At 44.8% G+C, this 23511-nt stretch overlaps 1 protein-coding gene across 2 annotated transcripts in view; it reads left to right on the forward strand.

Annotated features, from left to right (window-relative positions):
- Positions 1-23511, forward strand: part of LOC138292777 (beta-1,3-galactosyltransferase 2-like) — a 165620-nt gene that overhangs the window by 53357 nt on the left and 88752 nt on the right. For both annotated transcript variants that reach the window (XM_069231538.1, XM_069231537.1), the window contains one exon: positions 13139-13278. The gene's annotated coding sequence lies outside the window, so the exon portion shown is untranslated. The remainder of the gene's footprint in view (positions 1-13138; positions 13279-23511) is intronic.

Raw genomic sequence — 23511 nt, forward strand, 5'->3', positions numbered from 1 at the left:
GCTCCGCCTCACGCTCCGCTGCCCTGCATAAAGTGACTGAAACGCTAGCCGCTCACTCTATACAAATTGACAAGGTACTACAGGCGATATTAGATACTAAAACATCCCTAGAAGGAAAGATAGATGCGATGGCAGTGGAAGTCACTATACTGCGCACTGAACACCGAAAGCTAGAGGACAGAGTAACCACTGTTGAATCAACTCTAGAAATATCTCAACCAAATATCGAGGACATGAAAACCCGAATACAACAACAGGAATCTGAGATAATACAGCTCCAAAGAAGAGCGGAGGATGCGGAGGGCTGCTCACGCCGTAATAACATTAGATTCATTTGATTCCCAGAGTGAATTGAACTCCCTAACGCAGAGTCATTCCTGGAGCGCTGACTAAAAGATCACATACTGAAACAGGAGGCCTCCCCTCTCCTCTCGGTGGAGCGAGCGCACCGGATTCCAGGCGGACCCGCACACCCGGGGGCCCCCCTCGCCCATTAATAGCCAGGCTATTGAATTACCGTGACAGAGATCAAATCCTAAAGGGCTTCCGCACGCTGGGTCCTGTCAGCACCGAAAACGCAAAAGTTACGGCCTACCCAGACTGTACAGCAGAGGTCCAACGTAAACGGGCCACATTCACCAAAGCAAAACAGGTACTACGCGACAAGAACTTTTCATACTCCCTTATGTACCCTGCCAGACTACACGTTGTGGACGGCGACAGAATCCATGTCTTCCCGTCCTCAGAAGATGTCTGTACCTGGATCTACGCCAAGGGCTTAGCAGACCCCACAGATGAACATTCGGAGCAAAAGGAATGGCTAACACAACAGACGTGCAAGAAAAGGAAATCGAAACCCTGAACCGGATCACGTCCCACTGAAAAACAAGCAGCGGACGGGCAAGCCCAAGCGCTAAAGGACGTCAACAGGTTTTCGAACTTACGAATGCAACACCACCGCAAATCCTGTGCCACGGACTCGGCGGGAACCATGCAGAGCCCCCCGCGTCCCCGTTTGAACTCGGGGCCGGCGTTCACGCCGCGCGTGGCGGACTACCTTTAAAAATAACACGTAAATGCAGCGATCAATCTATCCCGTAAGATACAGACGCTAAGTGACTGCAGCCGTCGTACACTCCAACCTGTACAGGTAGTCCTTGTCAACACCCGGGCAGACCCCACATCCCGGAAATGATCATCACCCCCTTAATCTGCCTGTAGGGGGAGATGCGCTGTCCTGACACGTACCACCCAAAGCAAATTAGAATCCCTCTCAGAGACCACATCGTGCCTGAACGGGAGACGGCGTCATCCGATCAGGCTGGACCTTGCGGCCACCTTGGACCATATACTACAGCAGCCCCCTAACCCAGATGGGTTCCCGTATGGACACAAATCGGCTCAAGGCCACTCTTGCACCTGTTGTGCCTGGTTACTCACACTTCCTATTTTTCTTCCTTTCTTCCTTATTCCTCTCACTCTTAATGCTTTAAAGTATGTGCTAATCATTCTACACTCGGGGGTGGCCCGACCGGGGGGGTGGGGGGACGCGGCAAATTCTATCTAAAGACATGTACTGCTTGCAGTGCGACCACAAAATGTTTCAATGACATATAATATTGTAACCTGGAATGTAAGGGGCTTGGCCAATCCTACTAAAAGACGCAGAGTACACACCTACCTTAGATGCCACAGGAGATCCATGCCACTACACAAGAACTAGGGGAAATTAATAAGAGTTGGCCGGGCACTGTCTATGGCACTAAAGTCTCAACATATGCAAAGGGAGTACTAATTTGGATCGCTTCAGGAGTCCCCTACGCGGTCCAAAACACATATATAGACACAGATGGCAGATATGTCTGCCTCATTGGAGAGCTGGATGGTAGACAATTAACTATAGCCGGTATATATGCACCAAATACGGGACAAGGGGAACTCCTGCGGGCCACATCTGCACAGATCTCACAAGACCCGTCCATACCAATTATCTGGGGTGGTGACTTTAACAGTGTAGTGGACATCTCAATGGACAGATCACACCCGCCAATAGCAAGCGCCCCTAGCAGACGGGTATCTGAGACGCTAAGATACTGGTCAACAGAACAGAGGCTACACGATGCATGGAGAAGTCTCCATCCCATTGACAAAGAATACTCCTTTTATTCACCGGTACACAACCTTCACACATGGATTGACTTACTACTATGCTCGGCCACAATAACACACTTAGGGCCAGATGTAGCAAAGTGTTTGCGCCTCGCAAACAGCGAAAAACGCAGTTTGCGAGGCGCAAAAGCCTCTTTGCTATGCAGAAATGCATTTTGAGAGTCGGATCCGAGAGTGTTCCCTTCCTATTTGCGACTCGCAATGCTATTCAATTTCATTTGCGACCGCGAAGTGGATGGTAACCCAGCCCCGTGGGACCCCTTCCCCTTTGTGAATGGAAACAAAAATAATTATGGACCACTGCCTGCTCTGAAAAATACCGAAACAAAAGATTTCGGTTTTTTTTCTAAATGCAGCTCGTTTTCCTTTAAGGAAAACGGCCTGCAGATAGAAAAAAAAAACTGCTTTAATAAAAAGCAGTCACGGACATGGTGGTCTGCTGACTCCAGCAGGCCACCATCCCCGTGAGTGCCCATACTCGCAATGGGGTCGCAAAATGCGACCCACCTCATTAATATTAATAAGGTGGGTCTTTGCGACCCCATTGCGAGTTGCAGAAGGTGTCTGAGACACCTTTCTGCATACCAAATTGCGAGTTGCATTTTGCGAGTCGCACGGACTCGCAAATTGCAAGTCGCAATTTGGTCTTTTCCTACATCTGGCCCTTAATACACAGCGCCAATTATTTGGCCAAAATCCTATCGGTTCATTGTCCTTTAAACGCCACACTGAGATGGGGCACTCAGCTGTCACGAAAACTACTTGGTGCTTACAACCCGCCCTGCTGCGCGACCCGCCCTTCCGGAAACAACTAGCTGACACCATAGCGTCCTACTTCACAAATAATAACCAAACAGCCACAACACGCGTGATCGAGTGGGACGGACACAAGGTGGTAATCAGGGGCATGTGTATCAGGACTGCAGGAGGTATTTGACGCACTTTACTCTCAGAGCTACATGATACTGAAGAGAAATTACGTAAGGCGGAATGTGAAGTGGCCTCAAACAGCGCTGCTAGCAATGCCATGATCCAACTCTAAAAGCAATGTGGCGACATTGAAACCCGTTTACAAAAATTTTACTATCGACACTACATGGCGCGCCTGCACGCCGAGGGTGATCGATCCAGCCGCATGCTGGCTTGGTTAGCGAAAGGGACTCAGCGGCATACGCCATTTGCCTAGATACTGGTGTGATTGTGAATACACAATCAGAAATACATGACACATTCAAGCAGTACTATGCAATGTTATATCAGGCAGAACCTCCCCCACTCACCACACAATTAAAATATTTTTTCAGGACCTCCCATGTAAATCGCCTAACGGCAGCACAAGCCCTAGAACTAGACAAACCCATAGAAAGTGACGAAATAAAGCAAGCATTGCAACAAGTAGCCCACAATAAGGCTCCAGGGGGAGATGGACTACTGATCGAGTACTACCAGACTTTCTCATTACAAACGCTCACTCCGTATCTGACTATGCTACAGGAGGCATATGAAACAGGTCGTCTCTCAGATTCACAACGCGAAGCAACAATTCTAGTCCTCCATAAAAAGGGTCGTGACCCACTAGACGTACGCTCTTACCGACCCCTGTCACTACTAAATACGGACTGTAAAATATTGGGCAAGGTACTGGCAAACCGGCTTCCCCCAATAATCTCCTCCCTGATACACCCAGATCAATCCAGATTCATACCTGGACACAGCATTTCCATTAACATCAGGAACCTATTGCGTTTGATAGCTGAAACCCCTGACGCAGATTACTCTAGAGTGGCGGTCTCACTAGACGTCGAAAAAGCATTAGACACACTAGGTTGGCCATACGTGATAGCCACTCTGCAGTTAATGGGATTTGGCACAGCGTTCACACATTGGATATCTATCCTATAGTCCAACCCCATCGCACGAGTTAAAACTGGTACCATCACATCGGAAAAATTTGAGATTGGTAGAGGCACACGCCAGGGATGCCCCCTATCACCACTCCTGTTCGCAATAGCCATCGAACCCCTGCGGCTAAATTGTGTAATGAAGCCTCAAGATGGGGCATACCGGACGGCATGGAATACCGCATCATCTCCTTATATGCAGATGACGCATTAATATACCTACGCAACCACTCCGAATCCCTATCAAACCTGTTGCAACTATTGAATTCTTTCGGAGACATATCCGGCTTACGTGTCAATTGGGCTAAATCATGTCTATTCCCCATGCGCCGATTACCCGACACAGATCCATATACCCACCGAGCACAATTTACAATGGACCTATATCACTTTTAAATACCTAGGTGTGCACATATATCATGATGAATCTGACCTTAAGGAGTGCAACTTAGACCGGGCGATTAGATCAATAAAAGGATCGTTGCCCTTCTGGTGTGCACTACCGCTATCACCTATGGGCAGAGTGGCATTAATTAAAATGATCATACTTCCTCGGCTACTATATTTTTTCACTGCCTTACCATTATGGATCCCCAGCACTTTTTTTGCACAGCTGAATAAACTATTGATAGAATTAATATGGAGCACTGGACGCAGTCGTGTGGCCTTGGCTAAGATCTGTCTACCGCTGGACAGAGGCGGGATGGGAGTGCCACAATTTGAGCTTTATTACACAGCAGCTCAGTTGCATTGGATACTCAATTGGCTACAAGATCCCACTCATCCTGAAAGCCACACTGTGGGCGTACAACTGGGCAGCTTAAATGCACTGGAATGGCTTATAGGACGCGTGGCCCTCCCACGCCACAGTAATATTCTGATAAAAGTGGCTGACCGTGTGTGGCGACGCTACGTGAACAGGGGGTCTGGAAAACCACCATACTCGCCCAAGATCCCATTACTCGCCATCCCAGGTATACACAAACTACATGGCTGAGCGTGCCTTATTGATTGGGCCACTAAAGGTCTCCAAATAGTGGGAGAATTATTCGCAGAGGGCCAATTTATCTCCTATGAAGCACTTGCGACGACGTATACTCTAGGACAGGGCAGTTTCATTATATACGGTGCACTGCGATCTTTAATACGTAACACTTGGGGGCACAGCAGCAGGGAGCCACAGTCATCACCTATTCTACACGAATTGCTCTTAGACACCGGCATACAAACACGAATTTCATGGAACCACAACACACTACGGGCCAATCCAGAAGAGGTACATTTACAAGCCAAGAATAAATGGGAAAAAGTCCTACACACAACCCTTACAACACAAACATGGTCCATGGCTCTCACAACCATGCGTGAGGTATCGCGCAATGCCCGTTTCAGATATACCCAACTCAACTACCTACATCAGACATATTTGACTCCACACCGCATCCATCGCATGTACCCTCAAGCCAGCCCTGACTGCCCAAGATGTGGCAACACGGAAGCTGATTTCTTACATATGACTTGGAACTGTCCACCACTACTCCGCATATGGCAAGACATCACACAACAAACTGCGATATGGCTGGGAATACCTCTAGCACCCACCCCTGAGTCCTGCCTATTGGGCATCCGGCATAGACGTAGCAAAGATAAAGAAAAACATAGATGCACAGATCTTGCATTTGTTATCCTCAAACGACTCATTGCCACACAGTGGAAATCACCTAGCGCCCCAGACTCCCGCCACTGGATATCTGACTTACAGCGATGGGCCAACGCAGAAATACAGGTACTGCATACATTGCGCAACATAGGGGTGGTAATCAAGGGCGCAGACATATGGGATTCCTTCCCAGACCAACTACAGGAAAAAGACGATACCCAACCTCCCTAGACTGCTGGAATAATAAACACCCAAGACATTACAACCGACACATACCGTACGCACAACCACTCAGCTACGAATCTTAACTTGAATGTAGACAATAAGGATACAAGCACAAGCCCAAGATGAATCGCTGCTAAGCAACGCCCACGGTGGTACATTCCTCCCATGACAAACACACCCTGCTCGAAATTAATAACTCAAATCCTGCTCGCCTCTTATGCGTGCCCCCTCCTCGGTTGCCTTGCCCCCCCGCCAGATCACCAAACGCTAGACCCGCGGTCATTCACTAAGCAAACTATAAACTTCACACCCCCTACTATCTACTCTCATTTCCTATTCTGTTCCTATCTCTTTTAAGTATCTCAGTTGTACTGCTTAAAATGATGCGTTTTTGTTTACGTCATAAATACAATAAACAGATAAAAATAAATAAAAAAAACTGCATGATCGGATGGGGTGCACAGGACTAGGCAGTTTTGCGCAGGTTTTCACACTTTGGGGCCATGCAGGATGCTTTTGTGAGGTTAACATTGCTTTTTGCTTAGGATGTGGAGGTGCATTGTCGGTGCTGTAGGCCATTGTGATTCCTTGCAGGGGTGGGTGGCTGTGCACAGGGGGAGGGATGTGGGCCTGTTAGTGGGTTTGTGGGCATGCAGGGGGGCTGGATGTAGTGATTGTGGCCTGGGTGGGGTTGTGGTCATGGTATTAGTTAGAGGGGTGAGGTGCTGCATGCGTTACAGGTGTGATGGATATGGTGTAATTGTAGATGACTTACCCGAGTCCATTCCTCCATTGAGGCCAGTGAGTCCCTCAGGGTGCAGGATGGCCAGTACCTTTTCCTCCCAGTCAGTGTAGTCAGGTGGTGTTGGTGGAGGTCCTCCCCCAGTCTTCTGGACTGCAATGTGGTGCCTGGATGCCATGGACCTGACCTTCCTACGCAGGTCGTTCCATCTCTTGCGGATGCCGTCCCTGGTGCATGGATGGTGTCCCACTGCATTGACCTTGTTAGCTATTGTCTGCCATAGCTCCATCTTCCTGGCAATGGGTTTGTGCTGGACCTGTGCCCCGAATAATTGTGGCTACAACTTCAGGATCCTGTCCACCACGGTCCTTAGCTCCCTTTCTGTGAAGCGTGGGTGTTTTGGGGGTGCCATGGCGAGTGTTGTGAATGGTGTGGTTGGGTGTATGTATTGTGTATTATGGCGTTCAGTGTCTGCTTCTGGGGTTCTCTGTATTCGTTGGCCTAATTTCATCGCAAATGATTGTGGGGTGTGTCTGCGAGTGTTTTATAGTGTTGTGGATGTGTGTCAGGTGTGTGGGTTTCAAACTTGCCAATGTATAAATTTCTTGCTATTGGGTTCACTTGCCGCCCATGGCGGTCTGTACCGCCAATGGTCGTTCGGCTTCCACAGTGATTTGTGCTTCATTATTTAGAGGGCGGGGAGTTTGTGTGCTCGGCGGTGGCGGGTGGGAGGTCCAGCATTTCTGTCGACAAGGTCCTGGCGGTGACTGGTGGCAGGGATATTTTCGTCAGTTTCTGATTTTTTTATCATTATATGGCGGGTTTCTGTTCACCGCCAATGGCGGTCTTCTGTTTACCGCTGTGTTTATAGTTAGGGCCTTAATGTATTTATCTCCAGTGTGAAAAACAAATATATTACGATTTTGTTGAATTTTTGTAAGAATAGTTTCCAATATAAGAATGAAAAGAAGATGGGAGAGAAGACAATCCTGTCTTCCACCTCTATGTAAAGAAAAAGAGGAAGAAATGAGACAGTTTACTAAAATGACAGCTTTTGAGGCAGCATATAAAAGAGATAAAAAGGAAATACTTTGGGACTGACAGCAAACCATGAAAAAGTATGGAAAATAAATATTCAATCCATGCAATCAAAGGCTTTTTCAGCGTCAAGTGAAATAGCTTCGAATGATTGTGTATATTTATTGGATTTAGTTAAAATATTAAAGAGTATTCTTATGTTATCTGAGATGTATCAACCTTTGATGAAATCTGGTTGTTCTTTCATATGAAAAGTGGTAAAAAGGGATCAAGAAGGAGGGCAAAAATGTGTAGTCGGAATTCACTAAAGACTTTTTTACATAAATGTGGGTCACATCCATCTTCAGGAATGAGACAAATGAATGATTCTTGAAAAGTGCCACTAGATTAATTTGTGGGAATAAAATATGAGAATAATTCAGAAGTTTCGGAATTAAAAGTTTGGAGAAATGTACATAAAGTTAATGGGAAAACCACCAGGTCCTAGAGCTTTTACTGTTTTAATTAGCTTCATTGTTTCAGCAATGTCTTTACAGGAGATATCTATTTCCAGTGGATAGAAATCTATGGAAGTATCAAAGACTTTAGGAATAGAAGATAAATAATGCTGTATGTCAGTCACATTTAGATGTAATTCAGGAGTGTAAACGTTCTTATAATATGTTTGGAATTCATTTAAAATATCTGCATCTATAAAAACAGGATAGGAATCCCCTCTTAGGACAGGATCAATTTCAATATGTTCTTTATTAATTTTAAGGTAATTAGCCAATATTTTCCCCACTTTGTTTTGCCCTACATAACATTTGGGATGTCCTTTATGAAGGTAGGAAGCAGCAATTTCTGTAGAGAGTTTGTTATATTGAACATTTTACGTAATTAATTTAGGAAAATGGATAGTGGAATTAATAGCGGTCTAAAAAGGTTTCAGATGTTTAATATGTTTCAAGACTTCTATTGCATTTTGAGAGTTCAATTTCCTCTTCCTGGAAATGTAGGAGATAACAAAATCTCTGGCCAACGTTTCTCCCACTGGTGATAGAAAGTAAAACTGAATCTAATGTAACAGGAGCATGGGCTGAGATTTGTATACAACCAATGTCTGCATGTATAATTGTTGGACATGGCCCTTCATAGAGAATTTTTGTGAAACCTTTTGCTTTTTCCTCCCAGCTTTTTTGCTGACTCTCTTTGCATGGTCATAGGACTTTAGGCACTTTCCCATTGTACTGCAGTGGAAAAAGTGTGCACGCCCTTCCTACCCATGCTAAGAAGGGGCACTTATGTGATTGGGTGAGGTGCTGTACCCAGGAGTGCCCTGTAAAAAGGTACACCAAACTCTGAGGCAGGTTCAGCCCTGGCCAATAGTGGTATTCAGCACTGAGTGTGCCACCCACTGGAATAGCCTTACCAACATGTATTATGCCTGATAGTTCAGGCCTGTGGAGGCACAGGTGCGCCTGCACTCAGGGTGACATCTTCCCCACCTTTGCCAACCCTGGGTAGGCCTTCCGCTACCCCTAAAGCACCCCCGAGAGGGCAGAGCAGGTGGTAGGCAGAAGGTAGGGCAGGTACAGGAGTGTACCATGCCCTGATAGGGGGGAACCCCCATGTGGGTTTCCTTATCTAGGAGGTCGGCTCCTTCCTGATGTTTTGCTGATCCTCTTTGAGTGGATATAGGGCCCTGGATGCTTTCCCACTGGAAGTACAATGTGAAAATGCTCATGCCCTTCCTACATATTTTAGCAAGTGGCAGGTCCCAGTATGTGCACACTTGTGCATTGGTTTTCTCATATATATACTGAGCCTGGCCCAGCTTGCCAGTATATGCACAGTTGAAAATTGGTGTTTTCATGTATATACTGAGCCTGGCATAGCTTACCAGAATGTGCACACTTGATCTATGGTGGTTTCATACACACTGAGCCCGGCACAGCTTGCCAGCATGTGCACATTTTGTACAATGGTGTTTTCATATGTATACTTCATATATATATACTGAGCCCGGCACAGCTTGCCATTATGTGCACCTTGACACATTGGATATATATCTATATATCTATATATATATATATATATATACACCAAGCCTGGCACAGCTTGCCAGGCAGTGAACACTTTCGCATTGATGCTTTCATACATATACTGAGTCTGTCACAGCAGGCCTGTATGAGCGCACTTGCACCTTTGTGGTGTTCACAAAACTTGTGTCCAGCCTGCCCCTGCAGGCTTGTTTGAGAGCCAGGGCACATGTGCCCAGGAAGTGAAGAATACCCATCTGTGTTTCTACTACCATTAAGAGTTGCTTTGCCCATAGGTTAATATGGGGAAAAGTGTACAATTAATCCTAGCTCCAATAGTGGATTGCAGTGGAGCAGCCTCATAATGTTTACTATATTTGGATTCACAGTGACAAACCCTTTCCACTGGGAAAGATGGCTCTGTCAGTAATGCCTTGGAAATGCAGCTGCTAGAAAGTGGGCATTTCTATTTTATAAAACTCCTTTTGTTTGCCTTTTTAATTCAGCTTCATTCCTCTGGAGGCTAAGGGAAACTACATCTGTCTATTCCCCAGCAACAGCTATAAATCCTGGGCAACTAGAAAGACAGACCTCTGCCATTTGAGGGCCTGGCTGGCTAGATTGGAGGGAGAGGCTTTGACACTTGGCCTCTCGGAGTCAGAAAATGACACCACTAAAGATTAAGATCTTCATTCCATGGCTCCATGGCAGACAGAGTTGAAATTTAGGGGAGACATATGTGGTTCATAGGGGAACCCTTTGAGTCACCCCCAAATTCAAAGACACACTTTAGTATAACTAGGGCTAGCACACTTCAGCAACTTAGTGATACACTTGCAGGAACCCAGGATGGAGACCCTGAACTGCATGGTGCCAGATGAATCTGTTTTGCACAGGAGTATTTACTGACCTGGGAAGGGACCGTGCACCCTTCCTGCATCGTGGCTAGCCTGGGAAAACTGCTTGCTGCAGTCAGGCACTCTGAAGTGTGCTCTCCAAGGGCTTGCCCTCTGCTCCTTGTGGAGGTCTCAGGGACATCAAAGACCTCCTGCGAGGAACCTGCACCTTCTATCTGTGTCATCTTGAGAGCAGTGCCCTCCTACGCTTCTGCGTAGTCTGCTGGATTCTACCCCATGTAGCAGCGGAGTGAGCATAAGATTTGCCTGGTGCGGAGCCTTCAAAGTACTGCCCGCATTCAAAGAGTGTGGTCCTTCATCGTGAAGTCATGACACACATATGCTTCTGGTTGGTAGTAAGCAGATTCCCTGGTTGCAGGACCCCTGCATGGCCCGCTTTTGTTGAGCGTGCCGTATTTCTCTTGTTCAACACCCGAACTGTATGCTCATTGTGTGCAGTGTCCATGTCATTGGCTATGACCATCGGCAGTGGGGGAGTACCAGGAGCAGTGCTGCATTCTACCTCACGTGGCACCGCCGAATGTAAGCCGAATGTGAGTGACCGGATCTATCTGGAGTGGTTCAATCATTGTGCACTAGATGTTGTGCATAATTCCAGGGAGGTATGCGCTTGGTACTAATCATGTTTTCGGAAGTATCTGGTGTGACTCAGGTCATCGTGCACCAGACGTTGTGCCTCATTCCAGGGAGACTCTGCATTGATAACTTTTCGTGTGCACGCGGAATTGTTTGATGCTTCCAGGGAGGCATTGCATTGGTCACTTTGCAAGTATGAGTGGAATTGTCTGGTGCAACACAGGTCATCACACACCAGACATTGTGCTCATACAGGGAGGACATGGAAATTGGTAACTCTTCATGGGTGATTGGAATCGTTTGGTGCGACTCAAGTCATTGTGCTCCTGACGTTGTGCTTCCTTTGAGGGAGGTGCAGATTTGGTAACTCTTCATATGCAATCAGGACATCTGGGGTGGCCCTAGTCATTGCTACCCAGATGTGGTGTCTCCGTTGCAGGGAGGCACGGAATTGGTAAAGTTTTGTGGATTGAAGTGTCTGGTTCAGGTGGGCACCACTGTGAACAGTGTGTGTCCCAAGGCAACCCTCCCCACTGCTTTGCAGACTGGGGCCTGCTCTAGAAGGCCATTGTGGAGACCACTGACTGAACTTCCAGAGAAATCTCCATTTGTCGACTGTTGTCTGATCAGCCATTCGCTTTCTTCCCCCCACCTTTACCCTAGGATCATGAATAAGTGTAACCACTGGCCGCAAGTGGCCTAGTATCTGGGGAAAGGTTACTTTACCTCTAGCTCTTGAGGCAGGAATTGGTTAAAGGAAGGTTTGGGTCCAAGAGGAGTCTGCAAACTCATTGACAACTCACCTGCCGAATGTCAGAACACCGTATGAGGGTGCTGGAAGCGAGTGTGTGCGAGTGTGCGTATACTTATCTGCCTGATATCGGTGCACTGTTAGTGGTGTGGCACGTGTGTGTTGGAGTGATTGCCTGGGATTGGGTACACTGCCCAGTGGGGGTGCTGTGCATGTGGTTTACCATTACGGTTGAAATTGAAGTTTACCTGTGCGTCCTAGTCCGTGGAGCTATTTTAAAAGTGCTGGAATCCTCTGTGTGTACACCTTGCTGCTATCATTGGGAACTGGGATACATCCTACAACTTTTTGATATTGAATTGGGGGTGATCGCTAGGGTGGGTCTTGTACTGCCAACATGGTTCCACCACATGTGGGTGCTGGGTGATTGATGCCCAAATTTATGTTGATGTTTATATTGTGTTAATTAATGTGTGTTGAATACAAACTTTATTTACATACACCTAGTGTGCAATCTCTTTTGTGAAGGTCAGTGTAATTGTTGTGTGGTAGTGGGATGCCAGTACTTTACACATTGACCCTGTGATAAGACTGACTGCTCTGTACCAAACTAACCAAGGGTGAGTGCAGGCTATACAGTGAGTGTAATCACCCACCCCTGACAGGAGTGGTTGGTTCTGCCTGGCTAGGGCCTTACCTCAGCTAACAAGAATGTGTTGTGCAAGTGATTTAGAAACTCTATCTATCTAGTCTAGATTGGGATATGTGAGTGGAGAGAAAAATGTGTATTCTCGTAATGATGGATTGTATAATCTCCATGTGTCAATAGGAGATTGTTGGTCAATGGTTGTAGTGAATTGTTGCTGCATAGTAGATGGGACAAAAGTGGCTTCAGAACCGTGATCTATATATGGATCAAAAATACTGATTGCAGTCCCCTCCAAATATTATATAGTCTGTGGAAATAGATGTCAATTTGGAAGAACTAGTAGGCCAAAATGTGTTATTAGGTTTGGTGGGTGCATATATGTTGAACAAAGAAATTGGAATTTTGTTAATCAAGAGGTAAATTTCTACCTATCTACTTTTTTCATCTGAATGTTGGGAACAGAGGTTAATATTTACATTTTTTTTGCAGAGAAGAACAGCCCCACCCCCTTTCCCTGAACCAGGGAAAAAGAAAACATTTCCCACGATATTTACGTTTTTTGAACTTCAAAAGCCCCTACATGAGTTTCTTAGAAGATTACAACATCTGCTTTTGGCCTGGATAATTGAGTGAGTATCTTTTGTCTCTTAACAGGAATAACTAAACCTGTAACATTCCAGAAAACAACACTTAACTTCCTCTAAAGAGAATCATTAATCATGAAACACAAACTACACTTTTGAAAAGAAATAAAAAATAGTAAACAATATAGAAAGACGCTTTCAAAGAAGGACAAATAATAGTAGGTAGAAAGAAAATGATGAAAGAAAACACAAGTGAAAAGGATAGAAAAGAGGAAAAGAAAGGAAAGAAGGGGATAGAATCCAGATAAAATAATAGGACATACCAATTAAACAAAGATATTTAGAAGGTGGTGAAGCACATAGGGAACATAGCATGACTGAACTCCAGGGCAAATCAGGGAGGATGGTAGACCATCCAAACAGATGAAGGATAATCTTGATGAGACGGGGAAACATCACCTAACATGGATGAAAAAGAAGAAAAACAGTTATCTGTTTAGACATACTATGAACATTAAATAGCATCATAACAGAATAAAACTATTCTTGGTGAACACAGAAGAAAAAACAATTAAGGGGTAGGCAGTTCCTTCCAACTTTCATGTCTTCTTCTCCAGAATTGCCCAAAAAAAACTGCAGCAAAACAGGGTCCTCATAGGTTGTAGTTTTGTTCCTATAAGTTACTTTAAAAAGACAAGGTTGGAATTGTCTAAACCTGGCAATGAGGTTCCGAAGAGCTGGTTGCATACCCATAAAGTTATTTCTCTTGTCTGCTGTAGTCTTGGTGAAATCTTAGGAAAAAAACAGGGAAGATCAAAGCCAAGATATTCACCCTTTAAGTTTAGTTGCCTACAGAACTTTCAGTAAGTCAGTATATGCCAAAAAGTAGAGGATGATACTTCTTGGTTTATGAGAAGAAGAGGTAGTGCACGGAGTATGCCCTAGGCGATGAGCTCTCTGGATTCAATATATGTGACTCAGGGAGTCCAATAACTTTTTGAAGTAATGACTGAAACCCCCTGTCAAGCCATAAATAAAAAGGGTATTCCATCTATTTTGGTTTTCAAGGTCTTCCACTTACTGTTTAAGACAAGAAAGCTCTGTGTGTAGAAGAGTGACTTGTTGAGTTATAGTTTGAATTGATTCCACTTGCTCCATTTGTGTGGATCTACTGTCAGTGATTGACCATTTATCGTTGAGGTTTTGAATGTGTCTATTTGTTTCTTCCACATATGGCTTAAGAGCTATTATTTCTTCTAGGAGTAATTCCATAATTATAGGTCAAAGTGACTAAGGCCCAGGTTTAAGAAAAGTGCCTACTTTTCTTGTACCCCATTTGCCCCCCTAATGCCACCATGTGTGTGCCATATTCATGATATGGCGCACCATTGAACACTTTAGGATTAATAGTGTCATACTTTCTGACACTATTGAGGTACTTTGCATGATTTTCACGGCAATCCTGCAAAGTAAATAGAGGGCCATTATAAACAATGATTTGCCTCAATTTAACACCTGCACTGAGCAGGTGTTAAAAATGATGAGAAAAATGGCTCAGTGGAATCTTTTAGATTCCACTGCTCCACTTTTCTGGACCTCCTAACGGAGAAACACCCCCTCCTGCATACATCATGCCTGGCACATGGTTTACAAGGGTTTACAAAGTGCCGCAATGCATGCATTGGACCACACTGTAAATTTGGAATTACATTTTTGTCAACTTAACACCACATTAACGTAAAAAAATTATGCTAATGTGGTGCTATGTTGTGGTAGGCCCGTCAGAAATGTGGCCTTAGTTGGAGAGGGAAGATTTTTTAACTCTCTTGTTTGAAGAAAGCACAGTAGTACCACTTATATTTGATACAGATTTGGTGATATAATTCGGTATATTTGATGTATTAACTGATGAAGAGGCAGATTGGTTAGGGAGTTCTGAGTCCTCCATAGAGCCCAGTAATACAGAAAACAAATTTGGATCTGAAAAAGCAGGAGAAACATGCTGCTGATGTGATCAAGTAGAAGTATGCTTGAGAGTCTTTGTTTTCCCCATAAACTCAAAGGAGAAGCTCGTAGTAGCAACAAATCACTAGCCTGAGAGGATTAGGAGGCATAGAGAGTCATTGTATTAACTAAAAAAGCATAAGGGGATCACTTTCAACCAAAAGAAAGAAAAACTCCAAGTGTTAACAATACGTTGAGTAAGGTGAAGAGGCAGGTTGTTAGAAATGGGGTCTCTAGTTGGCAGTCAGGTTGCACTCTGTCCAAGTAGGGGTCCTCACTCTAGTCAGGGTAAGGGAGATACACAGCTCAGATAACCCCTGCTCACCCACTTAGTAGCTTGGCAATGTGTAAAGTATTTGTACAAACACACACAGTAACACAGTGAAAACAATACAAAAGAACTCCACACTAGTTTTGAAAAATAGCCAATATTTGTGTTTGTGCCTGCATAGGTTGTGTCTGGCCACACTCATACTTGCATGTGTGAAGTCTGAGTGCAGGGATGCATGTACGTATATTGTCTCATTGCACATGTGACCCTTTGTTGTTTGAGTGCACCGGTGCCTGAATGTGTGCTGTTGACAAGATTCTGCCCAGCCAAAGCCTGGCACCAGACACACACCAGGGGGTTGGAGACTGCATTGTGTGAGGGGAGGCACAGCCCTTTCAGGTGTAAATGTCAGCTCCTCCCTCCACACTCTAGCCCAGGAGACTCATCAGGATATGCAGGCTACACCCCAGCTCCCTTTTTGTCACTGTCTAGAGGGAATTCACAACAGACCAACTGTCAGTCTGACCCAGACGTGGGGTACTCAAGCAGACAGAGACAGAATGGTTAAGCAAGGAAATGCCCACTTTCTAAAAGTGGCATTTTCAAACTGACAATCTAAAAAACAACTTTACCAAAGGATTTATTTTTAAACTGTGAGTTCAGACACCCCAAACTCCAGATCTCTATCTGCTCCCAACGGGAAACTGCACTTAAAAGATATTTAAAGGCAGTCCCCGTGTTAACCTATGGGAGAAATAGGCTTTGCAACAGTGAAAATCGAATTTGGCAGTATTTCACTGTCAGGACATGTAAAACACAACAGTACATGTCCTCCCTTTAACATACTCTGCACCCCCAATCCCCCAATGGGGCTACCTAGGGCCTACCTTAGGGGTGCCTAACATGTACAAAAGGGGAAGGGTTGGGCCTGGCAAGTGGGTACACTTGCCAGGTTGAATTGGCAGTTTCAGATATTGCAGTGGCAGGTCTGAGCCATGTTTACAGGGCTACTCATGTGGGTGGCACAATCAGTGCTGCAGGTCCACTAGTAAGATTTGATTTACAGGCCCTGGGTACCTCTAGTGCACTTTACTAGGGACTTACTAGTAAATCAAATATGCCAATCATTGAAAAGCCGATTACACTTAGCGTTTACACAGAGAGCACTTGCACTTCAGCACTGGTCAGCAGTGGTAAAGTGCCCAGAATACCAAAAAGGAGCAAAAACAAAGTCCAGCACACCGTCAAAACATAGGAAACAGAGGCAAAAAAGACAGGGAAATCCATGCCAAGGATGCCAGGTCTAACATAAACAAAAACTACAAGATTCCTGAATCGAAAACAATTCTAGGTAAAAATCCAGAACAGGCTGCACAGCTGTTTCCATTGCTATCTGAAGATTTAAAGAGGTTGTGCTTCCTTAGAAGATTCTTCTATTTCTCAAATACCAGTTACCAACTATTAATCAAGGACCACACTCCGCATGATTAATACACAACACGTTTCACTGCACAACAAACTACATTCAACACAGTAAGGGTGTACTGTACACCAAAAAAGGCTGAAGCTCTCCCGTTTGTAAGTGGCTGGTTTTAATTCTGTGTGCCGCTGTTTATCGCTCACCACTGAATAATCAATTCACACCCCCAAGCACAGACTTAGATTCCACCAAGGTGCGAGCCTAATTACCAATCCCGATACCTAGCCCCTCTAGCACCATACACTTAACTTTAGCCCTAGCCCTTGTCCTGACACAACTTCTAGCCACATCCTTTACTCTAACTGTTACATTAATCCCTAGGCCCACACTTGACCTTCACACTGATCTTGAGTTTCAAACCAATAACTACCTTAACTCTAACCCTAAACATAATATTACACTCTTAACTATTATCAGATATGAGGGAAACATGCTAACAAAATGTGAAACGTGCTAAACCCACCATAGAAGAAATTTTGCAAATTCAAAGAATTTGTTGAATTTTTTGTGAACTTGTTCTGTCTAGCAAAATTCTACAGAATTTCAAGGTTTAATTATTTCGGGCTCTTTTGTGAATGTTTCAGAGTTTCATGGTAGTTTGCACGATTCACAAACCACCAAACAACAATACATTCAAAAAATGTTGTGGCCGTTCTTTTGGTGTCTTTGTTCTTCTGTTGTGTGGAACACTAAAGCAGAGTTTCACACATTGCGGCTCTTTCACTACCACATTCTGCAATACAAAAGAAAACATTTGCCGGGCCAAACTAGAACCGTAACACTAACACTATTATCTTAGAGACCCAGCTCTCATCTGAAATGTAATTTAATAATCCCAGTCTCAATCTTGCAACCACAAAGATTACTATACCTCAACTCTGAATCTAACTTTAAAGCTAGGCCACTTACTTCAGGCCTAAATTTAACCCCTTGACCAAAATCTGTGCATCTTTCTGCAGACTCGAACATCTGGGTGAGGCATGCGCCCGTCTACAGAATGCTGTGATCAACAGTTGTATTATCATTAGGGCCGAGCGCAAAGCGCTCTGTTCCTGGTGTAATCTCTCAGTGGCTTTTAACTACGCCCATGTCACCCCCATCAGTTTGGTTGGTTCGTGAGCTTGCCTTCTAAAATTCGCTTGATTTAATTAGTGAAAGGCATGCATACGTCATGCTTTTTCCGGTGTTTAGCTCGCCTCAAGCGCACTGGCCAACTACTAAAAACATACAAGACTTTGGGGGTTATTACAACTTTGGAGGAGGTGTTAATCTGTCCCAAAAGTGACGGATATACCACCAGCCGTATTACGAGTTCCATAGGATATAATGGACTCGTAATACGGCTGGTGGTATATCCGGCACTTTACCGTCACTTTTGGGACGGATTAACACCTCCTCCAAAGTTGTAATAACCGCCTTTATGTTTTGTGTATCGTTTCTGGACTACTTTTTCTCTTTAATTCGTAGGCAGCACGATCTTGCTGGGCAGTAGTCGAGCACTTTGCATGACATCGACCCTGTTACATGGATATTTGACCTTTTGCCAGTTACATGGATAATTGCACTTTTGCTGATACTTTTCACTGTTAGCGAACTTCTGTTTCCTTTTGTGTGTGGGTTCAGGGCGACCGTCGGCTCGCCTACGTGAAAGTGTTTTACTTTTCATTTTAAGTTTATGTGTCAAGAAAAGTCCGGTTAGTTATGTGAAACTGTTTTACTTTTCATTTTCACTTTATATGGAAAGAAAAGTCCGGTTAGAAATTTACAACGCTAATAGCTTTAACTCGAGCTAAAGCGAGACCCATTGCACTACAAATCAGTGGCGTAGCGTGGGTTGTCAGCACCCGGGGCAAGGCAAGTAATTTGCGCTCCCTAACCCGGGGCAAGGCAAGTAATTTGCGCCCCCTAACCTGTGGATTTAGGGGGTCATTCTGACTTCGGCGGGCGGCGGAGGCCGCCCGCCAAAGTTCCCCCGACAGAATACCGCAGCGCAGTCAAAAGACCGCCGTGGTAATTCTGAGTTTCCCGCTGGGCCGGCGGGCGACCCCCAGAAGGCCGCCCGCCCGCCCAGCGGGAAACCCCCTTCCACGAGGATGCCGGCTCCGAATGGAGCCGGCGGAGTGGAAAGGGTGCGACGGGTGCAGTTGCACCCGTCGCGATTTTCAGTGTCTGCTATGCAGACACTGAAAATCTTTGTGGGGCCCCCAGGGGCCCCACGACACCCGTTCCCGCCAGCAAGGTTCTGGCAGTCAAAACCGCCAAAACCAGGCTGGCGGGAAGGGGGTCGGAATGGAGGATTCCTCAGGCCAGGGGAAAACCGGCGGGAAACCGCCGGTTTCCCTTTTCTGACCGCGGCTTTACCGCCGCGGTCAGAATTGGCCTGGATGCACCGCCAGCCTGTTGGCGGTGCATCCGCGGTCCCCGGCCCTGGCGGTCTATGACCGCCAGGGTCGGAATGACCCCCTTAGTCTCTTCCAAGATGTTGCGCCCGGTGCGGCCGGCCCCCCCTGCACCCCCTACGCTACGCCACTGCTACAAATGCTTGTTTTTGATTTTTTGTTGTGCAGCATTGGCAAGAAGCATTTTGCTTTTTGTCAATGCTGCTTTGCATCGATAAACTGCATTGGCAAAAGCTAATGGGCCCGAAAGGCCAACCCTATTTATTGGATTTTGCCAAATGCTTGGTTGTGCCTGGTGTCTTTTTTGTTGCATTCCGTGACACTTGACCGGCTCGCGAAGGCCCAGCAGATGGCCTTGTTGGTGCAAGAAGCTTGAGGAACCCGTATGTGTTTTGAGCAAGTGCCATTGTTCTCCTTCATTGATAAGTGATAGGAATACTTTTAAAAGGTAATCATTGAAAATGGGAGGACACTTCACTACTCCAGCTTATCTCCAGCCCCACTCACCTTTACATGAATTGGTTGCCTGAACTGTGGTTCGCTGGGAAATGCTGGTATTTTGTTTTGTTTTTATGTACGTGTAATTTTTGCCTTTTATGTGCGCTTGCCATCTCACGTATTTCTTATAATTCTTCTCTTTTTTGGTACACTAGTTTTTTTTTTACCGTCTTTGTCCTGCAGTTTCTGCTGCCTTGCGTCTGTTTTTATCTGCCCTATAACATCATTGATTTCCGAGGTTGATTATCTCACACATTTAGCAAGTCTGAATAGTTTCAGTGTCTCTTCACCTCTCCCATGCTCCTAAACACAACATTGCGCGATAAGGAGAATTATTATAATGCAATGTCTATACAAACGTTGCAATTATTTTGAAGTGAGGAGCTAAATAAATTGAAATGTACCAGACATCGTGTTATACAAAGCGAGGCAGAAATGAGCACATAAAGGGGGTTATTCTAACTTTGGAGGAGTGTTAATCCGTCCCAAAAGTGACGGTAAAGTGACGGATATACCACCAGCCGTATTACGAGTTCCATAGGATATAATGGACTCGTAATACGGCTGGTGGTAAATCCGTCACTTTTCCGTCACTGTTGGGACGGATTAACACCTCCTCCAAAGTTAGAATAACCCCCAAAATCTTTTTTTAAAAAACTAACTTGGTCTGACTTTACGTAGAAGAATCCTTCAAGGAACTGTGATTTTTCACATTCGTTGAGCTCCTTAAGCCAATGTCAGCTACCGTACATATGTTAAGGGCGCTGTACAGGCGCATGTTTGTACACTATTCAAGGGACTGCAATAGCTATTGGTTCACTGGGATATAGAGGTCTGTGGTGGGAGAGAGGGTTCAATTTTGCCTTGGGAAGGATGAGGGAGTAGAAATAGTTTGTGGGGACACCAAAGTACTGTGTTCATTTGAATCTGTTCTAAATCAATTAAAATTGTATTGAAAGATACATTTGTCCCACTTGGGTTGATCCATCTGCTCTGCGGTGAGGTAAAGGAGTCAGTTTTCTCTAGGTAAAATAATTCATATACGTGTTGTAAGTACACTTGCTTGCCAGGAGCACGCATTCTGTTCTATTACAATGAGATGCCGTGGTAATTTTTTGTATTGACAATTTGTATTGCAATCATGTGGCCATCACATTTACTTAGTGGCATTTTTTTGGTATTGTTACTTTTGTGGCATGTACTTGCAATAACAACTTAATATAAAAAAATAAGCGTCTTGCCCGGGCTAGGCGTGTTTTTTTTGTCAAACTTTGTTTATTTATGAATTATTTGATTACATGAGGCTGGCATGACAGCTAATGCTATCTGTAGGCCAAGCCTAAAAATACTCAAAAGTCTAATGGTAAAAACACATCTGTGTGGAGCATGTACAGTGGAGCAAGTATACAACAGAGAGTAAAACTCTACACTGGGAACAATAAACCTGGCGCCACCTCGTGGAAATGCAGATTTGCAGCAAGTGCTTAATTTGAGCTGGTGGTTTCTGGTGCTTGGCATTGGCACTTAATTGTCAACACTAGCACTTATGACAGTTTGCTTATGGTGGCACTGTTTGTAGAGTAAAGAGACAAGCACAGAGACAGTTGTTTAAGTCAATATACCTTAAAATGGCTATTACCTGCCTTCCACGCCATTCCAATGGCTTTGCGGGCTTGGAATAGTCTGAATTGTCCATCTTGTAGGGTTTGTTGGTTAGTAGTTGTGTTGGTTCTGTCACTGAGGCTCCTGAAAGGAGCAATGGGCTGGTGTGAACTGCAGTGGCCTCCTGATGAGGGCCCAGCACTTATTTTGTTACAAATGAAGCACTGTACACCACTTCAATGTCCTTCTCCTAACATCACTCACTTTATGCATGGCTGCCTGCCCTCTGTGCACTCCCTTGTTATGGCAAGTGTAGGCAGAATGCACTGACAGTTCCTTTGTTCACACATCATCCTTACTAGCCTTTCTCACCCCGAAAGAGCCCAGTTCCAGACTTCTGAAGTATAAAATCATAAAAACACATGCAAAATGAGGCTTAACTGAACCAACCTTCCAAAAAGCAAACAAGGGGTCTATGTGCACCATAAAGTCCTGGCATCCTTTTGACTACAATATTTCTTTGGGCCAATAAACGCCTATAGATTGGCCAACTTTCCAGTACCACTGCACTAGACACTGTGCACACGTGCTGAGACATTGCACCTGCATAGATATCAGAAGATGTTTGTTGAGGAGCAGGGGGACTATAAGTCATGCAGCACATTTTGAGGGTTCATTCTACATTCCTGCCTCAAAGTAAGGCCATCTTTAAAGTTAAACAATGGCAGGAGATTGCGCTTTTTAAGTGTGATTACTACTCATACTATATTCGAGATCTAATCTATTTACCACCTCATGGAAGGTGTGAGTTCTGCATATCAAAGCAGGAATGTCAAGTGCTCACAATATGGTGACCAGAATATCGAACCCCAAGGTATTGACAGGAGAGTATGTGTACATGTTCAATACCGAACTCTATATATTTGTACTTTGGCAAGATAAATACATTTTCAAGTTACACTGAAGCGAAGTAAAGAACAGTAAAATATACCTCACTCTGTAAATTTACCTCCTCAGTATTTTGGGTTTGATTTTATGGTCACAATATTGTGACCAGTTGATATTCCTGTCCCTATATTCCAGACTACAATCCTCCACAAATAAGCCTTGACTGCTTCCTATTTCAACTTTTGAGAGAAATGTTTACAAAATGAACACCTCTGGTATCCAAAAGAAATTAAATAATGCTATGCTTTCAAACAGTAGTAGCAAATATCAGTATTTACCATGCATACTTCCCAGCAAACTCTTCTGCAACAGGACCTGGTCCAGAGGGTATATTTCAACCATGGAAATAGGATACACATCTACTCTCGGTTTTACCACTTCACCTACATATATTGGAAATAAATACTTTACTTTAAAGGTAGGGGGATCCATGCACCCTCCTCCCCTTATAAAACAGAAAGACCCTGGGGGATGAGGTTCACAGGCTGTAAATGTTTGAGGAGGGGTCCCGTGTGTCCCCCTGCCCAATTAATTAAAAAAAGGCAGGTGGGACCAGTACACCAGAAGGAATAATAAATGAGTGGTAGGAGCCACCTTATTATTCATGCTCCATTGAAGGAGAGTCCAATAATGTTTTTTTTGTTATTTCTTTTAGCTTGGTGGTGCCCCTAGAATAGGGAGCAACACCACAACGCTTTTTCTAAATATTGTTGTTGCTTCAGGGAGTCCAGAACCCCTCCCCCCAGCAAAATAAAAAATAAAAACAGTAAGGGGCATATTTATACTCCGTTTGTGCCGCACAATCAGCGCAAACGTTGCCCCATATTTAAACTCTGACGCCCGAGCCCGCGGACGACAAAATTACACTGTGTGCATCATTTCTTGGATGCGGCAACCCGCCCTGCGTTAATGATATGCAGGGTAGGCGTTCCCGTCCAAAAAACGACGCAAACGGCCGTGCGTCGTATTTATGCTTCTGGGCAAAAATGACTCTCGGCCGGGAGGCAGAGCAAAAAAATGACGCACAGCCCGATGTGCGTCAAAATTTAACGCCTGGGTCAGGGCAGGCGTTAAAA

Source organism: Pleurodeles waltl, chromosome 4_2 (genome assembly GCF_031143425.1).
Source record: "Pleurodeles waltl isolate 20211129_DDA chromosome 4_2, aPleWal1.hap1.20221129, whole genome shotgun sequence".
NCBI classification, from domain to species: Eukaryota; Metazoa; Chordata; class Amphibia; order Caudata; family Salamandridae; genus Pleurodeles; species Pleurodeles waltl.